Raw genomic sequence first — 21710 nt, forward strand, 5'->3', positions numbered from 1 at the left:
ATATTGATCGTGATCTACTACTCTTGATGTTTATGTAAATAGATAATGCCATCCTACATTGTGTACAACTTTTCATTAAAGTGGGGTTTGTTGTTTTCGTTTGTTAGTGCATAATCTGATCGTTTTGTTCTTTCTCTGATGGATGCTTTATATATTTGTCAAATTGTTGATGCTTCTCAGATTGGCGTTTTAGTATCATTTCAGATGATATATCACAGAATCAGTTAGTTTCGGATTAAATTGTAACTTGTGAGTACTCTTAAAAAGGTTATTTGGTTTTAAAACAAGAGACAGAGAATGGGGATTGAATGATTATGATATTGTTTATTGCTTATGCCATTATAGATACAGCTTTAATAGCTCAGTAATGCACCACTATCCACTAATCCAAGATTCGAATTTTTTGTAACAATAATACACATAGATGACTGTTTAAATCACTATCTACAAGGTAACATTTGAAATCTGCATAGTATTTCAGTCTACAAGCTGTCATGTTATGTTAGTTCACCATTGATGATTTGTGATGCATGTCTGACAGTTCTAGAGACTTTCCAAACTTCATGCTGTACAAATTTCCATGACTATGCAGCATTCAAATTCCTAGCATTTTCAATGGCTTCATCAATTCCAGGGAAGGATTTAGATCCATAATCATCATGCTTTGAGGGTCCATAAATCTGCACAAAATATTATACTAATGGGTCCATCTTGTAATAATCAATCAAAATGCAAGATCACCAGGTTTGGAAAACCTGTTTAGTTTCAAGGGACCATACCAAATGTTTGTACCATGACCTTCCAAAGAGTCCATCTCGACCAGTAAATGCACGCTCTGCCATCATTGGTCTGTCATTCAGCTTTCTCACCTTAAAATGGTCCTTCTTCCACATGAATTGCCAACCTTTGTTTTGTTCTATTTCATGGAGAATTATGCTTCAGTTTTGCAACACATGTGAAATGGAAGTGTAAATAATGATTTGTAAGAAACTCAATTAATACCTTCCTCTAATTCTTTATTTTTGTGGCTGCTTTTTTGAGCTCCTCAATGGACTTGAACTGAGGAGTTAGGCTTATGTTCTTATCTGAGATCTTACCTTCCAAGTTCTTCATTTATTTCTGTCAATCAGGTTTTCAATGCTATTCAGGTTGATTTCAATTATTTTGGTCACTAAACCCCTGTGCAAAAGTTTTTTATTGTAATGTTGCCAATCCTAGGGGTGTGATTTGGATTGGAAAATCCGAATCCGACTGATTCTAATCCGAAAATTTCCAATTTTGGAACGTCCAAATTAAATCCGAAATCTGAAAATGCCGAATTCTGAAAATTCTGAAAAAAATTGGATTGGAATTGGAATGTATCTGCAAATTCCGATCCGAAATTTTCCAAAGGTATTCTGATTCGATATTTTTAAAATTATGCCAATTTATTCTGTATTTATATTAATATTATATCATTTATTTAGTTTTTTACTATATGTTTCATTAATTTGTTATTTGTTTCAAACACACACATACATATATATTAAAAAAAAAAAACTAATACTATTAATATAAACATATATATATTATAAATATATGTATATCATAATAACATAAATGCTAACAAAAGCACCCACATTTTTTGTACGTGTAATTACTAATTTTTTTTGTTTGTTTTTACTAATAACAAAAAGTAACGTGAAAATTCTCCGATTTTTTATCTGAAAATTTCGAATTTTTATCCAAAAATGTGATATTCCGAGAAATCCAAAAATTCGGAATTGGAATGAGATGTTAAAATTCTGATTTTTTGGAATAGAAATTTCATTCCGAAATTTTTTGGATTGGAATTGGAATGATTTAAAAAAAAAAAAAGTGCAACTTATGTCACTTCTGTCTAAACAGTAGCAAAGTCTTGCATTATTTTACCACAGATAAATGATTTTCATCCAATGGACTTTGATAACTTAATGTAACTATTAATGCTCAAAATGGCTGTATTTTGCATACGAAGATTGGCAGGTTGGGAAGTGGAGAATCAGATTTTGCAGCTTTTGTTCAACAAGTTGGAATTCCAGCAGCTGACATGTCTTTTGGCAAAGGTAACAATACATTTTTTTTTCCTCTAAACAATTTGATGTCATTACATTTGCCACTATAAAAACAAACAGTACAGCATTATGCTTTAAATTACTAACAAATAATTTTAAAATTGCAGGATACCCAGTATACCATTCAATGTATGATGACTTTATATGGATGCAAAAGTTTGGTGATCCAATGTTTCAGAGACATGTTGCAGGTTAGCCTATAATTTTTCTTTCTTATATCAAAAGCAAACAATTCTAGTTGCACTCCTTTGGCACTTCAATGAATATTAAATTACTCCTAAAAGAAGCATCCAAAGACAATTCTAGTTCCTTTTATATCCACAGTAATGTAGCATCTGAGGCATTGTTTGTTGATTTCATTGGTACTGAAAACAGTGGCAAATTTATGGGGTTTGGTAGCTCTTTGGCTAGCAGATGCAGAATTCTTGCCTTTTAATTATCTCTCCTACACTCTAGAGCTTCAGGTATGGCTAGGAGTGTGTTTCGGACGGATCGGATCGGAAATAGGGTGTGATTCTTTTGGTCCTGCCGTCAGGTATATACCGTTACAAGTTGATTGTTGATGGTGAATGGAGATATATCCCTGATCATCCTTTCGTAGCAGATGAAATGGGCCATGTTTGTAATCTTCTTGATGTTCATGTACGCATCTTATTCTTTGGATTTGTGTCTGCTTCATTTTGGTTTTGTTTTCTTTACATTGTGTACAATGAAAGATCATAATGTGGTGTCACATAGTGGATGTGTAGCAGATTGGAAGAACAGTGAGAGGAAAGTCATGCATCTTCACCATGTGGAAGCATATGTAGGCATGCACAGTCTTATAAAACCCAAAAATCCAGATCCCTAAAGTGGAAATGATAATTGCACACACAAGCACAAACACATGCACAAATGCAAAACACCAATGAGGTTGTGAGATCATGTATGCAACTTTATACTAATCCCTTAAAACGTGCCATTAAAGAAAGATTTAGATCACCAGTTACATACTCGTGATCACTCATGTGCAGATGCTTGGGTGAGCTGCATTTTTCCATGCAACCTTTCTGTTTATGATTTTCTAATTCTCTGTCAACTATTCTGGTTTTAACAGGACTATGTGCCAGAAAACTTAGACAGTGTGGCTGAGTTTGAGGCTCCAGCATCTCCAGACTCTAGCTATGATCAAGCATTTCCAGCTGAGGAAGATCTTACAAAGGAACCGGTGGTTGTTCCACCCCATTTACAACTGACTGTCCTTGGTGTGGAGAATTCAAATGAAGCTTCTTCAAAACCTCGACATGTTGTACTTAACCACCTTTTCATAGAGAAAGGATGGGCCTCCCAATCTATGGTTGCCTTGGGACTAACTCATAGGTTTCAGTCTAAATATGTGACTGTGGTCCTCTATAAACCACTTAGAAGGTAATCTTCACGCTTTCTTGCTTAACTCTGTAAAGAAAACTTGTTTGATATATTTTCGCACTTGTTTTGTGAAGGTATAATTGTTTATAGAATTGGTTAACTGATGTTGATGTTTGTTATATCATACTGCGACATTTGTTTAATTTGAAGTGTTTTTGCATAGTGTAATGTTTTCCTTCCCACAAATTATGGGAAAAAAAATTTATGGGTCTTATCTGCATACTCTTCATATTCATAGATGAAGATCTAAATTCCCTTTACCCCTTATTCATCAAGGCCTCTGGCTTTGGCTCAGGTGATAGCCGGTTTTCTGGATACAGGGTAGATACTACTACTGGGTTCAGCACTGGCCAAGCAAACTAAAACAATCTTTTATACCTTCTAAACTTGTTCAGTGGACTGCATATGGCTTAGAACCGCGTTTTGAATGTCTTAAATATAAATGGTCTGTTTGATTGGGAAGTTCAAACTGTTTTTTTAATTAAATAGTGGGGTTGATTTAGGTGGAAACATCAAACAGGCACACTTTTGTGTGCATTTTGCTTAGTTTATGATAGTAGTGCACGAAAAAAAGGGTCAGCGATAGATAAGTGCAAATAAGAGGGTCCATGCACACAATAATCTACCTCTTCAAAAACAGAACAATTTGGTATGCTTTTAAGTGTTTGGATGCAATTGTTTTTAGTTGAGTGTTCAAACCTGCCTTGCAAGTGTTTCAAATGTTTGCAAGGAGTGTTTCAATGTTCAATGTCTTTGTTGATCAGTAACACTCACTCAATCTTGTTAAACTAAGGGTGTGAGTGTGTGACCGACCAACAATTGTACTTGTACTCGAATGCTTAATTTAAAACTGGACCAAATTAAAGAAGTTTAAAACATGGTTTTTTATAATCATTATAAAGTCTGGAAGGGAGTTTGTAATGTTTATTGAAAAAGAGAACAAATTCTCACCCAAAAAAAAAAGGGAACTCATTTTGTTTTTAATTGCACTCCTATTAAAGAACTTCTGATGATATTGTAGAGAAGTGATATTCTCTAGCACAAACAGGTTTTAATGGCAATAGCTAATAAAATCCAATAGGAAATAAAAACATGTAAAAGAAAACTGGTAAGGAAATATAACTCTCTAACTTTAGCTTAATAATAAGTTAAAGAAAATTGCTCTGATGCTCCCTGAACTATATAAGATTGGGTGGCATTTTTAATTCACCCCTTCGCAAAAGGAAAAATATTTTATCCTTCTTGAACTTTCAAAACTTTGCAATGTAAGGTCGCGTAGCATGTATGGGAGTATTTTTTTTTTAAGGTAATTTTGTCATTTATCTCCCTGGCCCTGGACAACTAAATTGCAAGTTCTGAAAATAAACAACAAAAGTCATGACACTATGCCTTGGCATATATTTGGATTAATCTTCAAAGCTAACACAGTTGAAACTTGAAATGAGACCAACCTCCCTTTTTGTTTCAGCTAAAGCCTATACAAAAGTTCCATTTTATCTCAACGTGGACTGCTTATCGCACATTGTATGCACACCACATAGTAGAACGCAATGTGAGTGTCATGTAAGTGAATAAAATGTTGGGCGACTAAAAGCAAAAGATATTTGTGCTGACATACCTATATCATCACTGATACTACCGATATTACCGATATTTCATCAACATGGATGAAAGACGGAGCTTCCTCCCCTACCGGATGTCGGTACCAGGTTCGGGCCAAAATTTCAACAATTTCCCCTGGACTTTTTTTATGGCAACATATCATTAAGACTTGAGTAATTAGATGAATGAAGATTAGTTCAATTTAGGTCTATTAGATTTAAGATGACAAACAAACACCACCTAAGTTGTGTATAATGTAATAATTGATTTGACCGAACACCATTTAAGGCAGCTGGGACAGTACAATACATCAACGCACCACATGTGGTATTCCCAACACAAATCAATCTTGATTGTTCAATGCGCAATAGTAAGAAACTGAAGATATCATAGTGTGTCATTTACAGAGGGCCAGAGCAAATGCTACATAAGCTGCTAATGTGGAGGTACTTGCAAAATAAAACATCAACAAAGCAATCATTGGATTTGAAGCCATCTTGTATCACTTTCTACTTGTTTTGAAAATATTCGCCTTGTAAAATTTGAGTTCTTTGATGCTTTCTCTGATATCATCCAAGGCTCTGTGTTTTTTTTCTTTAGAAGGGGCTTTCTTTCGATCTGATAAGCAATGGCAAGACAATGAAGCAACTAGTCACGACTTGTACAAAGTATTGGGCAAACACTAATGGGAAATATACAGAGCACCAAGAGAAAAGCCCAAATACAAGTTCTGGGAAACCACATAACCAAGACTGAAACATAACCAGCTAGCGTGACAATGAATCTGAAGACAAAGTGGGGAAAAATAAGAGATGGTCTCTCGTGCAAATAGAAGATGATTAAAAATTTGCAATGCTTGCCTACTTTTTTAGAACTACTCCACACATCCCCAGGGGGACAACATGGGTGGCTTGTCCAAATTTTCCCACAGGCAGGCCTGGGTTCAACCAACCCAGGTCAGTGTCCTGCAACTTAGCCTAAAAAAAATATTGCACTTAATATTTCTTAACCACCAAATTCCTCATCATTGTTAAGCACCTTTGTCACCAATGTTCTTCATATACGAACATAATTTCTATGAGCGAAGTAAAAATTGGTTTAAGTTACAGGACTATACTTCATTGTAGTAAAAGCAAGGTCAAGCCATCCAGCGTTCTCAGTCGGATGGCTTAAAAGTGGTCATAGTTGCTACATGGCAAGCAAAATTTTTAACTCATCAGGTCTGAAGTTTCAAGCATATAACACTGGAAGAACCTTTTTTTTTTTTTTTTTTTTGATGTCTCAGGTATCCGGATCTTTGACCCAACTAATCCCGAGGGCACGTGTAGACCCACCAATCCAGATGGCCAGGACAAATCCCCAACTCCATCGATAGTCGATAGTGGAATTGGGTGGTGGTGGCCCCAACAGGAGTATACACCCAGTGGGGATCAAACTGAGGACCTTGCAAACTAGGCAGACTTCCCTAACTCGTCCTTTACCACTGGACTGACCCCTGGGGGTTAACACTGGAAGAACCTATTAAAATGATTAAAGAACTAAGGCACAAACAATAAAACTAATTCAAAGAATTTACTTGCCTTCTAAATAGTTCAGAAAAATTAGTGAATTTACCAGGTACTGGAAGAAAGTTTACCTTCAGGATACCAGCGAGTGCATAGAGCTTTAACACTACTAACATCCACTACTACATGGTGGAAAAGACTAGCCAAATCTGGCATGTATTTCTGCCAGAAAAAAGAAAGCCGGTTAGGAAATCCAACCAAGCTGATCAAATTTAAATAAAGAGTACTGTAACAAAATGAGGAAAACATGGGAGACCAAGAGAATAGCTAAAGCTTATCATAAAATAGATACAAGTTCACCTCTTTTTTGATAAGAAACAAAAACTTCATTAATAAATTAAATTGAAGAAATTACAAAGAAAATATATGAGAAGTGCAACAACTAATAAAAAAACATATAATACAATGAGAACAACACCACAATCAAGAAGAATTACATAAAAGCAATGTTTTAAAATTGCTTGACACAGAAGCTAAAATCCAATCCAATACCAAATTAACTCCACTTCCTCCTCCTTGTCCTTGAATAACCTCTAGTTTGGTTCCAGCCAAACACAGCAGAAAAAGCCAAAACAGCAGGTCTCAAAAGAGTAATCGCCTTCTGGGTTAGCCCTCCTGACAACAACAAAAACCAGCTCCTAGGGCACACCCACCAGTCCAAACACCTCCAAATGCGAGTCCAGATCTGCCTACTGAACCTGCAATACCTATGTAGTCGGCATTCTCCCCCTCCTTTTTCACACAACACACACCAATGTGTAGTCAGCATAAGGCCTTCTTCTCTGGAACATGTCAGGTATTTATTTTCCCATGAACCACCAAGTGAAAATTTGCACCTTAGTGGGAACACTACCCCTAGATCTACCATTAATGAGAACTGAAACATTTGTTGAGCTCAAAAACCCACTAATTCACCACATACTCCCAAAACCTTTCTGCTACACAAAGTCGAGAAATCCCCAATCAACATGACCATAAGCTTTCTCAAAATCAACTATAAAAACTACACCCTCTTAACACTTGGCTCTATACTCCTCCACCACCTCATTAGCAACTAAAAACGAATAAAAAATCTGTCTAACATGAGCGAAGGCCCCTTGAGAATTTGGGACAGTGTCACACGAATCTTCCCACGATCTCAAAGATAAAACTTTAGCAAGAATCTTCCAGAGGCTAGTAATCAAACTAATGGGACTAGAGTCCCTAATTCTCAAGGAGTGGAGCTTTTTAGGAATATTTCACCATTCAACATAAACAATAAGACAAGGGTCTATTTGGATTGAATGATTTAAAAGAAGGGATTGGATTTGACAATAAACATAGATGAATTAACAAACGAAAATAACTACAAAAACACTAGATATACTGTATTTGAAATAACTAGATACAATCAAGTATTTCAAATCTATGCATTTCTTCCTTTTGCCCCTAATCATAAAGATTCATCTATTGTTAAAGTCCAATCAAGAAACTACATAACTAAATGCCTAGATTAGAATCCTATTTCCGATCCGATCCGTCCGAAACACACTCCTAGCCATACCTGAAGCTCTAGAGTGTAGGAGAGATAATTAAAAGGCAAGAATTCTGCATCTGCTAGCCAAAGAGCTACCAAACCCCATAAATTTGCCACTGTTTTCAGTACCAATGAAATCAACAAACAATGCCTCAGATGCTACATTACTGTGGATATAAAAGGAACTAGAATTGTCTTTGGATGCTTCTTTTAGGAGTAATTTAATATTCATTGAAGTGCCAAAGGAGTGCAACTAGAATTGTTTGCTTTTGATATAAGAAAGAAAAATTATAGGCTAACCTGCAACATGTCTCTGAAACATTGGATCACCAAACTTTTGCATCCATATAAAGTCATCATACATTGAATGGTATACTGGGTATCCTGCAATTTTAAAATTATTTGTTAGTAATTTAAAGCATAATGCTGTACTGTTTGTTTTTATAGTGGCAAATGTAATGACATCAAATTGTTTAGAGGAAAAAAAAAATGTATTGTTACCTTTGCCGAAAGACATGTCAGCTGCTGGAATTCCAACTTGTTGAACAAAAGCTGCAAAATCTGATTCTCCACTTCCCAACCTGCCAATCTTCGTTTGCAAAATACAGCCATTTTGAGCATTAATAGTTACATTAAGTTATCAAAGTCCATTGGATGAAAATCATTTATCTGTGGTAAAATAATGCAAGACTTTGCTACTGTTTAGACAGAAGTGACATAAGTTGCACTTTTTTTTTTTTAAATCATTGGAGTGCAGTTTTGTGCCTGGTGAAACTTCATTGAAATTCTATTATGGATGAATTTTGTGAAGCAGTTTCTTACCATAGGTGAACTGCTGGAACCAACCCATGACTGGTAGATAGTTTGTGATGAGTTATCTGGGTCTTTAACCTTCAAAAATCAATATTTAATATGATGGAGAGGAGTGAGAAATTATACAGAAACCAGACATAATTTAAAATTCACAATCATGTTAAACAATTTGAATAGTATATCTATACAATTTTGCAATACCTGTTGTGTAGCTTGTTTAATTAGTTCATCAAGCTGTGGAGTTGCAGAGACATGGAATCCTGGCCCATATACTGCACTGTCAACATTCAAGTAAGCAATAGCCCTTGCAGCTAGCATTTCCCTGTTTCTTCTACCCATTCAGTTGATCCTATCTGCAAACAGTGTTTAATTTAAATTTTGAGAGATACACAGACAGAGGGAGAGAGAGAGAGAGAGAGAGAGAGAGAGACCAGGCCATATTCCTCAGCATCCCAATTACACCAAACAATTGTGCGCCGAGGTTTCCACCCTCTTTTCTGCAGCTTCCCTAATCTTTGGGCAATCTACATTACACATTGAAAGCAGCCTGTGTTGATTATTCCTTGCTGCAAAAGGAAGTTGATGGTGGTATATAATTTAAATCCACAATTTACCTCTAGCAGTGCTGCAGTGCCACTATTTGGATCAACAGCTCCAATTGTCCATGCATCCCGGTGATTACCCAGAATGACAAATCTACACACATTTGGCAACAGAGTGATTACTAATCATTTTAAGGTTGGTATCTTTCATTGATACATGTCGATTATGATGAGTAGTACTAGTTTTTTTTTTTTTGGCCATGAGTAGTACTAGTTAGTATCACTTTCTTTGTTCACATGTTTTAAGTCTCTTGTTAGATGCTGCTAATGCTTAAAACTTCTACTTGCAAATGATTTGAAAAGTACCTATCAGGTTCTTCTGCACCTTCTATGACACCAATCACATTCTCAATTCTCCCTAAAATTTGCTTTCCCTGAAACCAACATCCAAAACTGAAATACAAAGATAGCAATTTGCTGCATAATTAACTAAGCTGTTAACAATACTGAAAAAGTGTTTTCCATATATACAATGAAATTGATTTGAGACTTACTGTGTAACTAAAAGCTGTAGAATCCCAGGGCCTGGTCCAACCCTATAAACTGGGGCATCCTCACTTCCCTGCCAATCAGCATTCGCCTAGTGCCCTCCAATCGACCTCAAAATGGCTTCACCATTAGCCGCCGACACCGGCAGTGAAGGTATCAATGGAACATCCCCTCCCTTCTCAACCTCATCATCCGAAAGCCTCTCACAGTCTTCTTCAGTACTTGGTCTCCTTGGCTACATTTAGGTTGCTGTTCTGGTGATGGTGTTAGAGTTTCCATACAGGAAGAATTCGCCAAACTCACAAAGTGACCAGGAAGATGAGCTTGTTTATCTCCTTGGCTGCATTTAGATTGCCGTTCTAGTGATGGTGTTGGAGTTTCCATACAAGAAGAATTCGCCAAACTCACAAAGTGACCAGGAAGATGAGCTTGTTTATCTCCCTGGCTGCATTTAGGTTGCCGTTTTGGTGATGGTGTTGGAGTTTCCATACAAGAAGAATTCGCCAAACACACAAAGTGACCAGGAAGATGAGCTTGTGGCAATTTTTTAGAAATTTCCACTTTCGTACCTAACGAAAACCTACCAAGCCTCTCTTTCAAGATAGGAGAAAGTGCATCACAAGTGGTCAAGACATCAAGTGAGAGAATCACTCCTTTCTTAACAAGTACACTAAAAGATGACGACACACTTTTAACTAAGATATCATGATGTTCCACATCATAGTTGTCCACAAGAAGGAACAGAAATTCAAGAAGAGTGTGAGTCACATCAATGTATCTGGGTATAGAGTATACCATCAATAGCATTGCAGGCTCAATATTCATAATACTATCTACTCCTTCCTCAAAGAAGAGCCAATCATAAAGTAGAGCCAGTTTCACATTGGCTTCAACATATTTCTTCGTGCAAGATTTCAATAGCCAACCTATAACAGCCCATCTTGGAATGACATCTGACTGAATGATTTCATTTGGTGGGTGGTGTGCACAACATATAAAACGAACAATGTCAATTATCAAAGACTCTTTGTTTGGTTCGCATAGAAACTTCTTGGAAAACCATGCCTGGTGACACTTCTGGCTCCTCAACTTCACATGAGTGAGTAAAAATCGCAATTGGGCATCCATTTTTGGAGTAATCCGAAGTAACATATACTGACTTGAAGTCCTTGTTTTATAGAGCTGTGAAAACTCACTCCGGTTCAATACCAAATCCTTCCATATAGCTCTAAACTTGGGCAAATGAACCAAATCTTGTAGAAGCCGAACAAGATCCCTCCCAATCTTCACACACAAAGAAAACTGCTCCTTTAAAACTTTAATACAAAAATCAATCTCCAATTGCTTTAATGCCTCCAATTTTGGATTACTTAACAACCTATAGTGATCCGCTAACAACCGAAGATATGTATACAACCCACTCATCAAAATCATCGGCTCTACTTCTAACAGAGAATCCCATTTGGTCAAAAAAATTGTCACCATCTCAAAGCACAACCACAAATTTCCATCACTAAAATCTCCGCCAACAATTTGCCTCAACAAACAAATCAATAAACCATCAACACCTACTGCTAGAACATCAATCATCTCCTTAGTGACCCAAATCAATTGGCATTTCACCGGTTCAACAAGTTTTACATACAATTCATTCACGACCTTGACAAGGAAACTAACAAACAAGCCATACCCATCAGTGACAATGGCATGTAAGTGTTTAATATGTGTTTTGGTAACATGGGTTTCGCATAAAACCCCATAAAGTATTGCTTTGTTGAGCAGCAAGTATTCTTGTGGGTTTGGGATTGTTAATGCAAATGGCGGTCTGAGTTTTGGTTCAAGAAGCTCAAAGGCTTGCCTCAGAGAGAGCTCTGTTGGGTTTTCAGCTTCATGGGTAGCAATTTGAATCAGTTTCAAAGCCATGTAAGGTTCATAGGGTACAGCAACAAGCGATTTGAATCAGTTTTCTGTGTATTTCAAGATTTGGGCCTGAATTTGGAGAAAGTCCAGTCTAGCCTTTATGCCATGTAACTTTGTTGATTTGGTACAAATAACAAATAACAGATTGACACCTGCACAAATAAACCACATCAAATTTGTTTTAGTTTAAAATTTTAAGGCTTATTTACACCATTGACCCCTGTAAGATACACTATTTTTCACTTTGCCCCCTGAAACTTAAATCTTCTCAGTTTGCCACCTGAACTTCACAAAGTTATTGCAAAAGACTCTATGCCGTTAACTCTGTCAATTTTTCCGTTAAAATAGCTGATGTGACACCTATATGGCATGAGTGAGACCTTTTTTTAGTTATGTAAAATCCATGTGGACAAAAAAAATAATTTTTAAACTAAAAAATAATAAGATCCATGTCAATTTTTTATAATTTTGTTTGTCTACATGGATTTTACATAACTAAAAAAGGGTCTCACTCATGCCATATAAGTGCCATGTCAGCTATTTTAACAGAAAAATTGACAGAGTTAACGGCATAGGGTCTTTTGCAACAACTTTGTGAAGTTCAGGTGGCAAACTGAGAGGATTTAAGTTTCAGGGGGCAAAGTGAAAAAAAGTGTATCTTACAGGGGGCAATGGTGTGAATAAGCCAAATTTTAATAAGAAAAATCTGAATCTAACAACCCCCCCCCCCCCCCGGCCTCTCTCTCTTTCTTTCAAATCTTTCACCTCCTTAAAAATTAATCAGGAAACTTTTTTTCCTATTATTTGCCAAAAGAAACCTAATAGAAACCCACGGCTCGTCTCAAGATGGAAAAAAAAAAGCCCAAATCAGCTAATAACCAACTCAATCATCACAATGCCCAATTGATGAACTGTAAACCTAAATCCAGAAAATGGATATGTAAAATAAAAATTCTACGAAATAAATTGAATATTTTAGACTCAAAAATCAAGCCAGCAAAAACAGTAACCTTCATTAGCAAGATTTAGAAAAAAACAAAAAAAAAAACAAAAAAACAAAGAGAGAGAACGTCTAATATCTAAAGAAAAAAAAAAATCCTGACCTAGAGCCTAGAGGCCATGTAATCGTGGCAGAAAACTAAAATTCACACCTGGGAGAAGCTCGATTTGGCTGCACGGAATAAAGCAGGGCCTTGATTTTTGTCATGTTTGAAGAATAATAAGGTTATATACAGGAGAGAAGAGAGGGAAGAGAAGGGAAGCTCAATAGTGAGGACAGAGGAGAATCCTTTCAGGAGTTGAATTTTCTCAAACAGGACCCATGCTAGGAGGTGGTGGTGTTGAGAGTGGAAGAGAGACGAAACACAGAGAGACTGCACAGAGAGGGAGTAAAAGATTTGCGAAGAGTTGTAACTGAAAAATAGATTTGGGATAAGATACAGAGGTGGGAGGGGAGGGAAAAAGTTATATATATTTTTAGATTAAAATTTTAAAGAATAAAATTATATTTGGCCCCCTAATAGTTTAGCTCGAATTTCAACTCTGCTCTCGGTCCTTTAAAAATCAATCTAACATTTCAAGATGAAGTCAATTTTAACCCTCCATCCGGTCAAAATTAAATGCTGACATGTATGCATTGGCCTATTTTTGGGCTGAGGTGAAGGGCAAATTTGAACTATGTGGACTAAATAATCTTTTTGGGTCTGAGAACTAAATTATCCAACCTAGAAAAAAGAACTAAAAAAATCTGGTCTGTTAAAGTAATATAACTGAAAATTCAATAAAAAAAAAGATTAAAAAATCAGAAAAGGAAAAGGAAAATCAAAGGAGCAGCTCCTTATGTTCTCCATCTTCCTAATATCCTGAGTTCATCTGACAATAAATCCAGCACAGTATTCCCCTATGCCTTCCAACTATGGTGAAAACTATATCCAATGTGCTGAATAAAGAAACCGGTAAAGATAAACACTAACACAGTAAACAGTGTAATTCGGATATCAAACTTCCAACTAGAACCTTAAAATAAGAAAAAGTATTCATATCAAACAAATACAAAGACAACAAATCCAACAATCGTGAACCAAAGAGAAAGAGAAAGAAACCCATAAAGTTTTGAGCTGAATACCCCCAAAGCAGTCATTTGAGGATGTTTCATAAACTTCCAATTACTAAAAGCAAATGAGAAGAAACTTCTGTCATTATTGTAATTAATCTAAAATTATAACACTTACAGCATGATAAGCACTTGGGTCTTGCTATCTTGGTAAAATCTCCTTCAATATCTTAGTGTAGGGATATGATTTAGGCACTGTAAAATCTACTGCTAGTATTTAGTTTTGGTTTCAATTTCAGGCAGCAGACCAAACATTCTTCTCCGCATTTGGATCACTATTTGGATCAACATCCCCTCCCTTCTCAACCTCATCATTCGAAAGCCTCTCACAGTCTTCTTCAGTACTTGGCCATCCGGGTGTAGTGGGGTCACCAATTCCATTGTAAACAGTCCCCACCTGACCACAATTGACATAGACCACAGGACCAGTCATAGTCCCTGACTTTGCAAAGGCATGAAAAGTGGGCAGGACTTCATTGGCTACATCGACATATGGGTCACCGTCATAGATTTCTTGTTGCAGAGTAAAAGCGATGGGTGGGTCTTGGTGGTAAAGGTGTGAGTGTTAAGGAGCGTGAAACAGGGTATGTGAGGGCCACGTGGTAAGGGGCTATGTGGTAGAGCGTGACACAATGGACCGGGTTGGATTGCTATGCATCTGGGGCTTTTCCAAAAAGGGACTTTTCTTTGGCCCCAAGAAAAGACCAAAAAGCTTGTCCCTTACTCCCTTATATATGATCACACGAGAGATCTCGTATTACAATATTTGTGCTGACTCTCGTCTTCCTTTCTCTCTCTCTTTCTTTCTCAGTTTCTCCCCTGTTTTCCCGCCCTCTCTTCCAGCTGTATTCTAAAGCAGAATCTGCATGGAGGCCTACAAAGATGAGGCTTACCTCCAGAGCGTGATTCCCAAGCGCATCCAACTCTTTGAGTCCATCCAGGCCCAACAACATGCTCATCGCAACTCCCTCCCTCCCAATCCCATAAAGTAACCATAAAACCCAAAAACCCAAAACAGTACGTATATATTTTATGCTATATTTTTGGGTTTTTATTCTACTGGTTTTTTTGTTTGTTTAAATTTTAGGATTACATTGCATGACGATGTGGTGAGGGAGGGCAATAAGTGGATAACTTCGCCGTTGGGCATTGCGAGCCAGATTTCGAAGAGTCTGGCCTCCAATGCTGTGATTTGTGAGGTGAATGGGGTCCTTTGGGACATTAATAGGCCTTTGGAGGGCGATGCACACCTTAAGTTCTTCACCCTTGACTCCTTTGACGAGGAGGAAGTCCTCCGTCACACATTCTGGCACTCTAGTTCCCATATTCTCGGACAGGTACCAACAGTTATTCAGATTTCGGTTTACCGAATTCCACTGGATTTTTTTATATAAAGTCTAATTACTACCGTACACTGCAGGCACTTGAGGTGGAGTATGGATGCAAGCTCTGCCGAAGCCACTAAGTGGGCGCGGGCTGAAGAGTGGGATGCTCAGGTGGAGGCCTTGAATCCCAGGCCGACCTCGGCCAAGAGGAAGGAGGGAGAGGTTGCAAGTCCCAAACCCCAGGTCCAATCCAAGAAGACCAGGGCCGAGGAGCCACGCCAACTTCTGGGCAAGGGACCCAAGTTTGTCCAGTACACGGAGTACACTCCCCTCAATGCCGGTCTGGAAGCGATCTTCTCCAAGATCAAGGACCAACTCCCAGCTGCCAGGGAGATCAAGGGACCACCCCGGACAAAATCAGGGAGGGCGTTTTCTGCAAATACCACTCCAATCACGGCCACGTCACAGGTGATTGCTACGCTCTCCGCGACGGGATTGAGACTCTTGCCCGAGCGGGTAAGATCAATCAATTCCTGGCCGGTGGGCCTAGGGTACCCAAGGCCGCGCCGAAGAAGCCCACCAACACCATCGAGGTCCAGGATGCTGCCATCGGATCGATCGGCGGGGGACCAACCTTCGTGGGAAGCTCTAACCGATCCCAGAAGGAGTATGTCAGACAGGCGGCACAAGCTCACGAGTCCCTGTCGATCCAAGCGGATCAGCCCAGCACTTCCAAAAGACAACGGAAAGACTGGGCACCGGTCACCTTCGAGCCTAACGAAGCAAATGAGATCATCTTCCCCCACTATGATCCGGTCGTCATAGTGGCTGAGGTGGCCGGAACTACCATTGCACGCTCCTTCGTCGATGGAGGGAGCTCAGTCAACATCCTCTACCACTCTGCGTTCGCGCAGATGGGAATCGGCGAGGATAAGCTGGAGACCGATACACCTGCCTTGGTCGGATTCGGGGGAGAAGTGGTTCAGCCCCTCGGACACATTTACCTTCCCCTTTCGCTCGGGAAGGGACCGATCAAGAAGACCTGCATGACGTACTTCATCGTCGTCAAGCGGCCGTCAGCCTACAACATCATTCTGGGCAGACCGGCTCTGGTCGACCTCGACTGCATCGTCCATTATGCCAACCTCCTCATCAAATGTCCGGTGGGCGACGACTGCATTGTCATCCAGGGAGATCAGTGCTCGGCTCGGTCTTGCTACGCCGCTTCGATCAAGCAGAAGGGTCAGCTGCCGAACTCACAGGAACTCGACTCCATCGCTGATTCAGGCAGGTGGCCGAGGGCGGAAACTTTCGACTTCACTTCCGAGCCGAACCCAGACACTCGGCCCCTTCCCGCCGAGGCCTGGGAGGAAGTGCCGATCTCGGCCGAGACACCGGATCGGCTCGTCCGAGTGGGGACTCAGATCAGCCAAGAACAACGTTCTGCCGTAATCGACTTCCTCCGCGCCAATGCGGAGGTGTTCGCCTGGTCTTACGATGACATGCCAGGCATATCGTCTGACGTGATCACCCACAGGCTGAACACCGACTCGGGATGCAAACCGGTCCGTCAGAAGAGGAGGTCTTACGATCCGGTCCGATACGCCGCCATGGCTGAAGAGGTAACCAAGTTGCAAAACAACGGGTTCATCCGGGAGGTCAATTATCCCGACTGGCTCGCCAACGTGGTCATGGTGAAAAAGAACAACGGGAAGTGGAGGATGTGCGTGGACTTCACCGACCTGAACAGGGCATGTCCCAAGGACAGCTTTCCCTTGCCCAGAATAGATCAGCTCGTCGATGCAACAGCTGGACATCAGCTCCTCAGCTTCATGGACGCCTATTCTGGGTATAACCAGATCCTCATGCACAAATCCGACCAGGAGGGCACATCTTTCATAACTGATCGCGGCATGTACTGCTACAAGGTCATGCCCTTCGGCCTCAAAAACGCCGGAGCCACCTATCAAAGGCTGGTCAACCACATGTTCAGACCCTCCATCGGCAAATCCGTAGAGGTTTACGTGGATGACATGCTGGTCAAAAGCATCAAGGCGGACGATCACGTCAAGGACCTCTCAGACATGTTCGGAGTCCTAAAAGAGTATCAGATGCGGCTGAACCCAGCCAAATGTGTCTTTGGAGTTCGGTCCGGCAAGTTCCTTGGCTATCTGGTCAGCCAACGGGGGATTGAGGCCAACCCGGAGAAGATCCAGGCCTTGATCAACATGAAGTCTCCAAGGACACGCAAGGAAATCCAGAGTCTGACTGGAAGAGTCGCCGCCCTGAACCGGTTCATCTCGAAGTCCACTGACCGGTACCGCCCTGAACCGGTTCATCTCTGTCTCTGACTCGGCTCTCAGCTCAGTCCTAGCGAGAGAGGTCGGCGGTGTACAACACCCCGTCTTCTATACGAGCCGAGCCCTCGCCGATGCCGAGACCAGATATCCAAAATTCGAGAAGATGGCTCTCGCCCTGGTCAGCTCGGCTCGGAAATTGAGACCCTATTTCCAGGCTCATTCAATCATCGTCTTGACGGACCAGCCGCTCAGACAAATCCTGGCAAAACCCGAGACTTCGGGTCGGCTCATCAAGTGGTCAATCGAGCTCGGCGAGTTTGACATCATCTACCGTCCCAGGACGGCCATCAAAGGTCAAGCCATGTCGGACTTCATCTGTGAGTCGACCACCTCGGCGGAAAACCCACCGCGCGCCGACGCTACGCCAACTGCGTCTGATCCGAACACAAGTAACAATCATGTCCAGGCCGATCTTCTCACCTGGACCCTTTATGTGGACGGATCCTCCAACGCCATGGGAAGCGGAGCCGGGCTTGTTCTGATCTCCCCAGAACAAGTTGTGATGGAGTATGCTCTTCGCTTCAAATTTCAAGCATCCAACAATGAAGCAGAGTATGAGGCACTCATCGCTGGACTCAGATTGGCAAAGGAGCTCGGCGCGGCCAAATTGAACATCTTCAGCGACTCCCAACTAATCGTCAATCAGATATTGGGAGAGTACGAGACTCGGGAACCCAGCATGGCTGCCTATCTCGAGAAGACCCGTTTGCTGCTCGGGAACTTCTGCGAATACAAAATATCCCAAATCCCGAGGGCAGAAAATTGCAGGGCCGACGCCTTGGCACGCCTGGCTTCGGCCACGGATACTGGGTCCACTAGGCACGTTCCAGTCGAAATCCTGGACAGACCTAGCACCGTCGAGACCGAGGCCGCCGTTATGCAGACCGAGGCCGAGCCGAACTGGATGACGCCGATCGTCGGCTACTTGGTCTCCGGGATCCTTCCCCCGGAGAAGGACAAGGCACGTCTCATCAAGACCAGATCGGCTCGGTTCAGCATCATCGATGGTCAGCTCTACAGGAGGAGTTTCTCCCTGCCCTACTTGCGATGTGTCACTCCTCAAGAAGGTCAGGATGTACTGAGAGAAATTCACGAGGGGATATGCGGAAACCACTCTAGAGGAAGAGCCCTCGCCTACAAGACGATTCGACAGGGTTACTTCTGGCCAACGCTGAACAAGGACGCAGATCATCTGTCTCGCGCTTGTATCAAATGCCAGCAATTTGCCGCGGTTCCCCATCAACCTCCCCAGTTGCTGACCTCCATATCCGGCCCCTGGCCGTTCGCGCAGTGGGAACTCGATCTGATCGGCCCCATGCCAAAGGCAAAAGGGCAAGTCACCATGGCGGTGGTAGCAGTCGACTACTTCACCAAGTGGGCCGAGGCCGAGCCCCTAGCCACAACCACAGCCGAACGGATGGAGACCTTCGTCTGGAAGAACATCATTTGCCGGTTCGGCATGCCGCACACCATCATTGCGGACAATGGCAAGCAGTTCGACTGCAAGAAGTTCAGGAGTTTTTGTTCACGTCTGAACATCAACTTGCACTTCACCGCGCCTTACCATCCGCAGTCGAACGGACAGGTCGAGGCCATCAACAAAATCATCAAGAAGACCCTCAAGACTAAGCTTGATAATGCTAAGGGGAATTGGCCTGAACTCTTGCCAGAGGTGCTTTGGTCTTACCGAACTTCCTATCGCAATTCTACGAAGGAAACACCTTACGCATTGGCATTCGGGACTGACGCTGTCGTTCCGGTCGAAATGGGGACTCCCTCATTCCGAACCGGTACGTACAATCCCGAGACCAATGACGCCGGACTTCGGCTCGGCCTGGACATGATCGAGGAGAGGCGAACCGACGCAAATCTCTGCCGAGCCGCTTACCAGCAGAGGGTAGCCAAATACTACAATCAGAGGGTCAGACCCAGAAGCTTCAGATTGGGCAGTCTCGTCATGAAGAAGAATCCCCTTGCTGTCAAGGAGAGCTCATTCGATCCGAACTGGACCAGACCATACAGAATTACGGGCATAGTCAAGCCTGGCACCTACAACTTGGCCACTCTGGCTGGGAAGCCTCTCAAGCATAGCTGGAACGCTGAGCACTTAAAGACTTATTATCAGTAAGAATGTAGTTAGGGTCGGGGACTGTCCGACCTAACACTCATTCCAATCAATGAAGAGATGAACACATTTTGACTCATTTTCTTCTTATTTTTCGAAGCAAACACTGGGGACTCTACGCCTATACACTTTCAACAAAGAAGAAAAATCTAAGTGTTTCCTTCGAAAAATTAGTAAACCCATGTGCCGAGCCGAAGCGCCATTTCCGGCCCGACGCTCGGCATATTACAGACTCATCAGGTCTATAAACTCATGTGTCGAGCTGGCGCGCCATTTCCGGCCCGACGCTCGGCATATTACAGACTCATCAGGTCTATAAACTCATGTGTCGAGCTGGCGCGCCATTTCCGGCCCGATGCTCGGCATATTACAGACTCATCAGGTCTATAAACTCCCGTGCCGAGCTGGCGCGCCACTTTCGGCCCAATGCTCGGCATGGTACAGACTTATCAGGTCTATAAAAATCCCTGTCCGAGCCGAAGTGACTTCCTACAGTCCTAACGTTCAACAGGATATTTCTAAAGGAAAAATATACACTCCAACCAAAACTTTCATCGTGCATACCGAGCCGATCTGAAAGTAGGTTTGAATATTTTTCTCAAAAAACAAAATTCCTAAATATCTCAATGGGTATGCCGAGCCCATCTGGGATCACTAGGGTTTTCAAATTTTTACTTATCTTGGTTATGCTTATCAAGCTGATCCGAAGACAAGTTCTAATTTATCATTACCATTCATTCTCATTGCAATCGGCATGCCGAGCCGATCTCAAAATGCCTCTGTTTTTATTATGTTTTTCATTTTTATCATTTTTCTTATTCATGTGTTATTAGTTATGTCTTTAGCTTAACTTCCGAGCTGAAATGATAATAACTTTGCTCATAAAGAAAATATCGATAAATTAAACAAAATAAACCAAATACAGAATTGTTCCAAAAACAACTAAACCCGAGCCACACTTCGGCTCGGGAACAAAAACAAGATAAACATGAAAATTAAATAAAATCAGCTCATGCAGATCGCTCGGCAAGCCCTTCCTGGATCGGCTCGGTGGACCCCTCGGGCGTCTCCTCGCCGAGCTGCACCACCTCAACCCCGCCGATCTGCATCTCAGCATTGGGATCGGATTCGGGGACTGGGGGAATCGGGGTCGGCTCGCACTCGGGCGGCGGAGGATTCCCCGGCATCGACTCGGTCATCGAGGTAACCGCCTCGGCCCCAGCCCGGTGATCAGAAGGAGGGAGGTCTTCTTGTTGACTTTCCTGGGTGTCCCCTTCGCCGTCGGACTCGCCAACGAAGGACAAATCCCAATCCGGCCTCTTCGACCGGATCTCCTCCAGCAGCTCCTTGTATCCCTCGAACTGGGCGTCGGCAAGTGCCTGGACGCTCGGCACCCCAGCTTGACGCCGAGACTCGAGAGCCCTCCGCTCGGCAGCCTCGACGTCTCGCTGGAGGTCGTCGGCGAACTGGCCCAGCTCAGCCACCTTCTGCTCGGAAGCAAGGAGCTCCTTCCCGAGCAGAGCGACGTCCACCTCTTTCTCGGCCAGCTTGGACCGCAGACCCGCGGACCGATCGCGCTCGGCCTTCACCACCCGCTCGGCCTCGGCCAGCTTCTCCTTAAGCTCCTGGATCCGCTCCCGAAGCCTCCCCATTGTCGCCTCGGCCTCGACGGCGGCATGGGCGGCTTCAAACTGCCTCATGGCGAGCTGCAAGAACCAAAGAGAAGAATTTATTACTAATCCGAGCCGAGCGGATAGACGAAATCCGAAGTAAAAAAGAC

The 21710-nt window shown here is 41.8% G+C and overlaps 1 long non-coding RNA gene and 1 pseudogene across 2 annotated transcripts; both read right to left on the reverse strand.

Annotated features, from left to right (window-relative positions):
* Positions 1 to 497: 497 nt before the first annotated feature.
* On the reverse strand, positions 498 to 14553 carry LOC147299305 (putative glutamate carboxypeptidase LAMP1; annotated as a pseudogene). Its single transcript, XR_015120058.1, has 13 exons — positions 14451 to 14553; positions 10089 to 10297; positions 9905 to 9972; positions 9611 to 9692; positions 9428 to 9520; positions 9198 to 9349; positions 9006 to 9074; positions 8685 to 8772; positions 8484 to 8567; positions 8211 to 8299; positions 992 to 1119; positions 780 to 936; positions 498 to 680 (listed from the first exon to the last, which is right to left on the reverse strand). The product of XR_015120058.1 is annotated as a putative glutamate carboxypeptidase LAMP1 (transcript).
* On the reverse strand, positions 5295 to 6820 carry LOC147299306 (uncharacterized). Its single transcript, XR_015119988.1, has 2 exons — positions 6739 to 6820; positions 5295 to 5720 (listed from the first exon to the last, which is right to left on the reverse strand). It is a non-coding gene; the product is annotated as an uncharacterized LOC147299306 (long non-coding RNA).
* Positions 14554 to 21710: the final 7157 nt, after the last annotated feature.

Source organism: Dryas octopetala, chromosome 1, assembly GCF_963921425.1.
Source record: "Dryas octopetala chromosome 1, drDryOcto1.1, whole genome shotgun sequence".
Classification (NCBI taxonomy): domain Eukaryota; kingdom Viridiplantae; phylum Streptophyta; class Magnoliopsida; order Rosales; family Rosaceae; genus Dryas; species Dryas octopetala.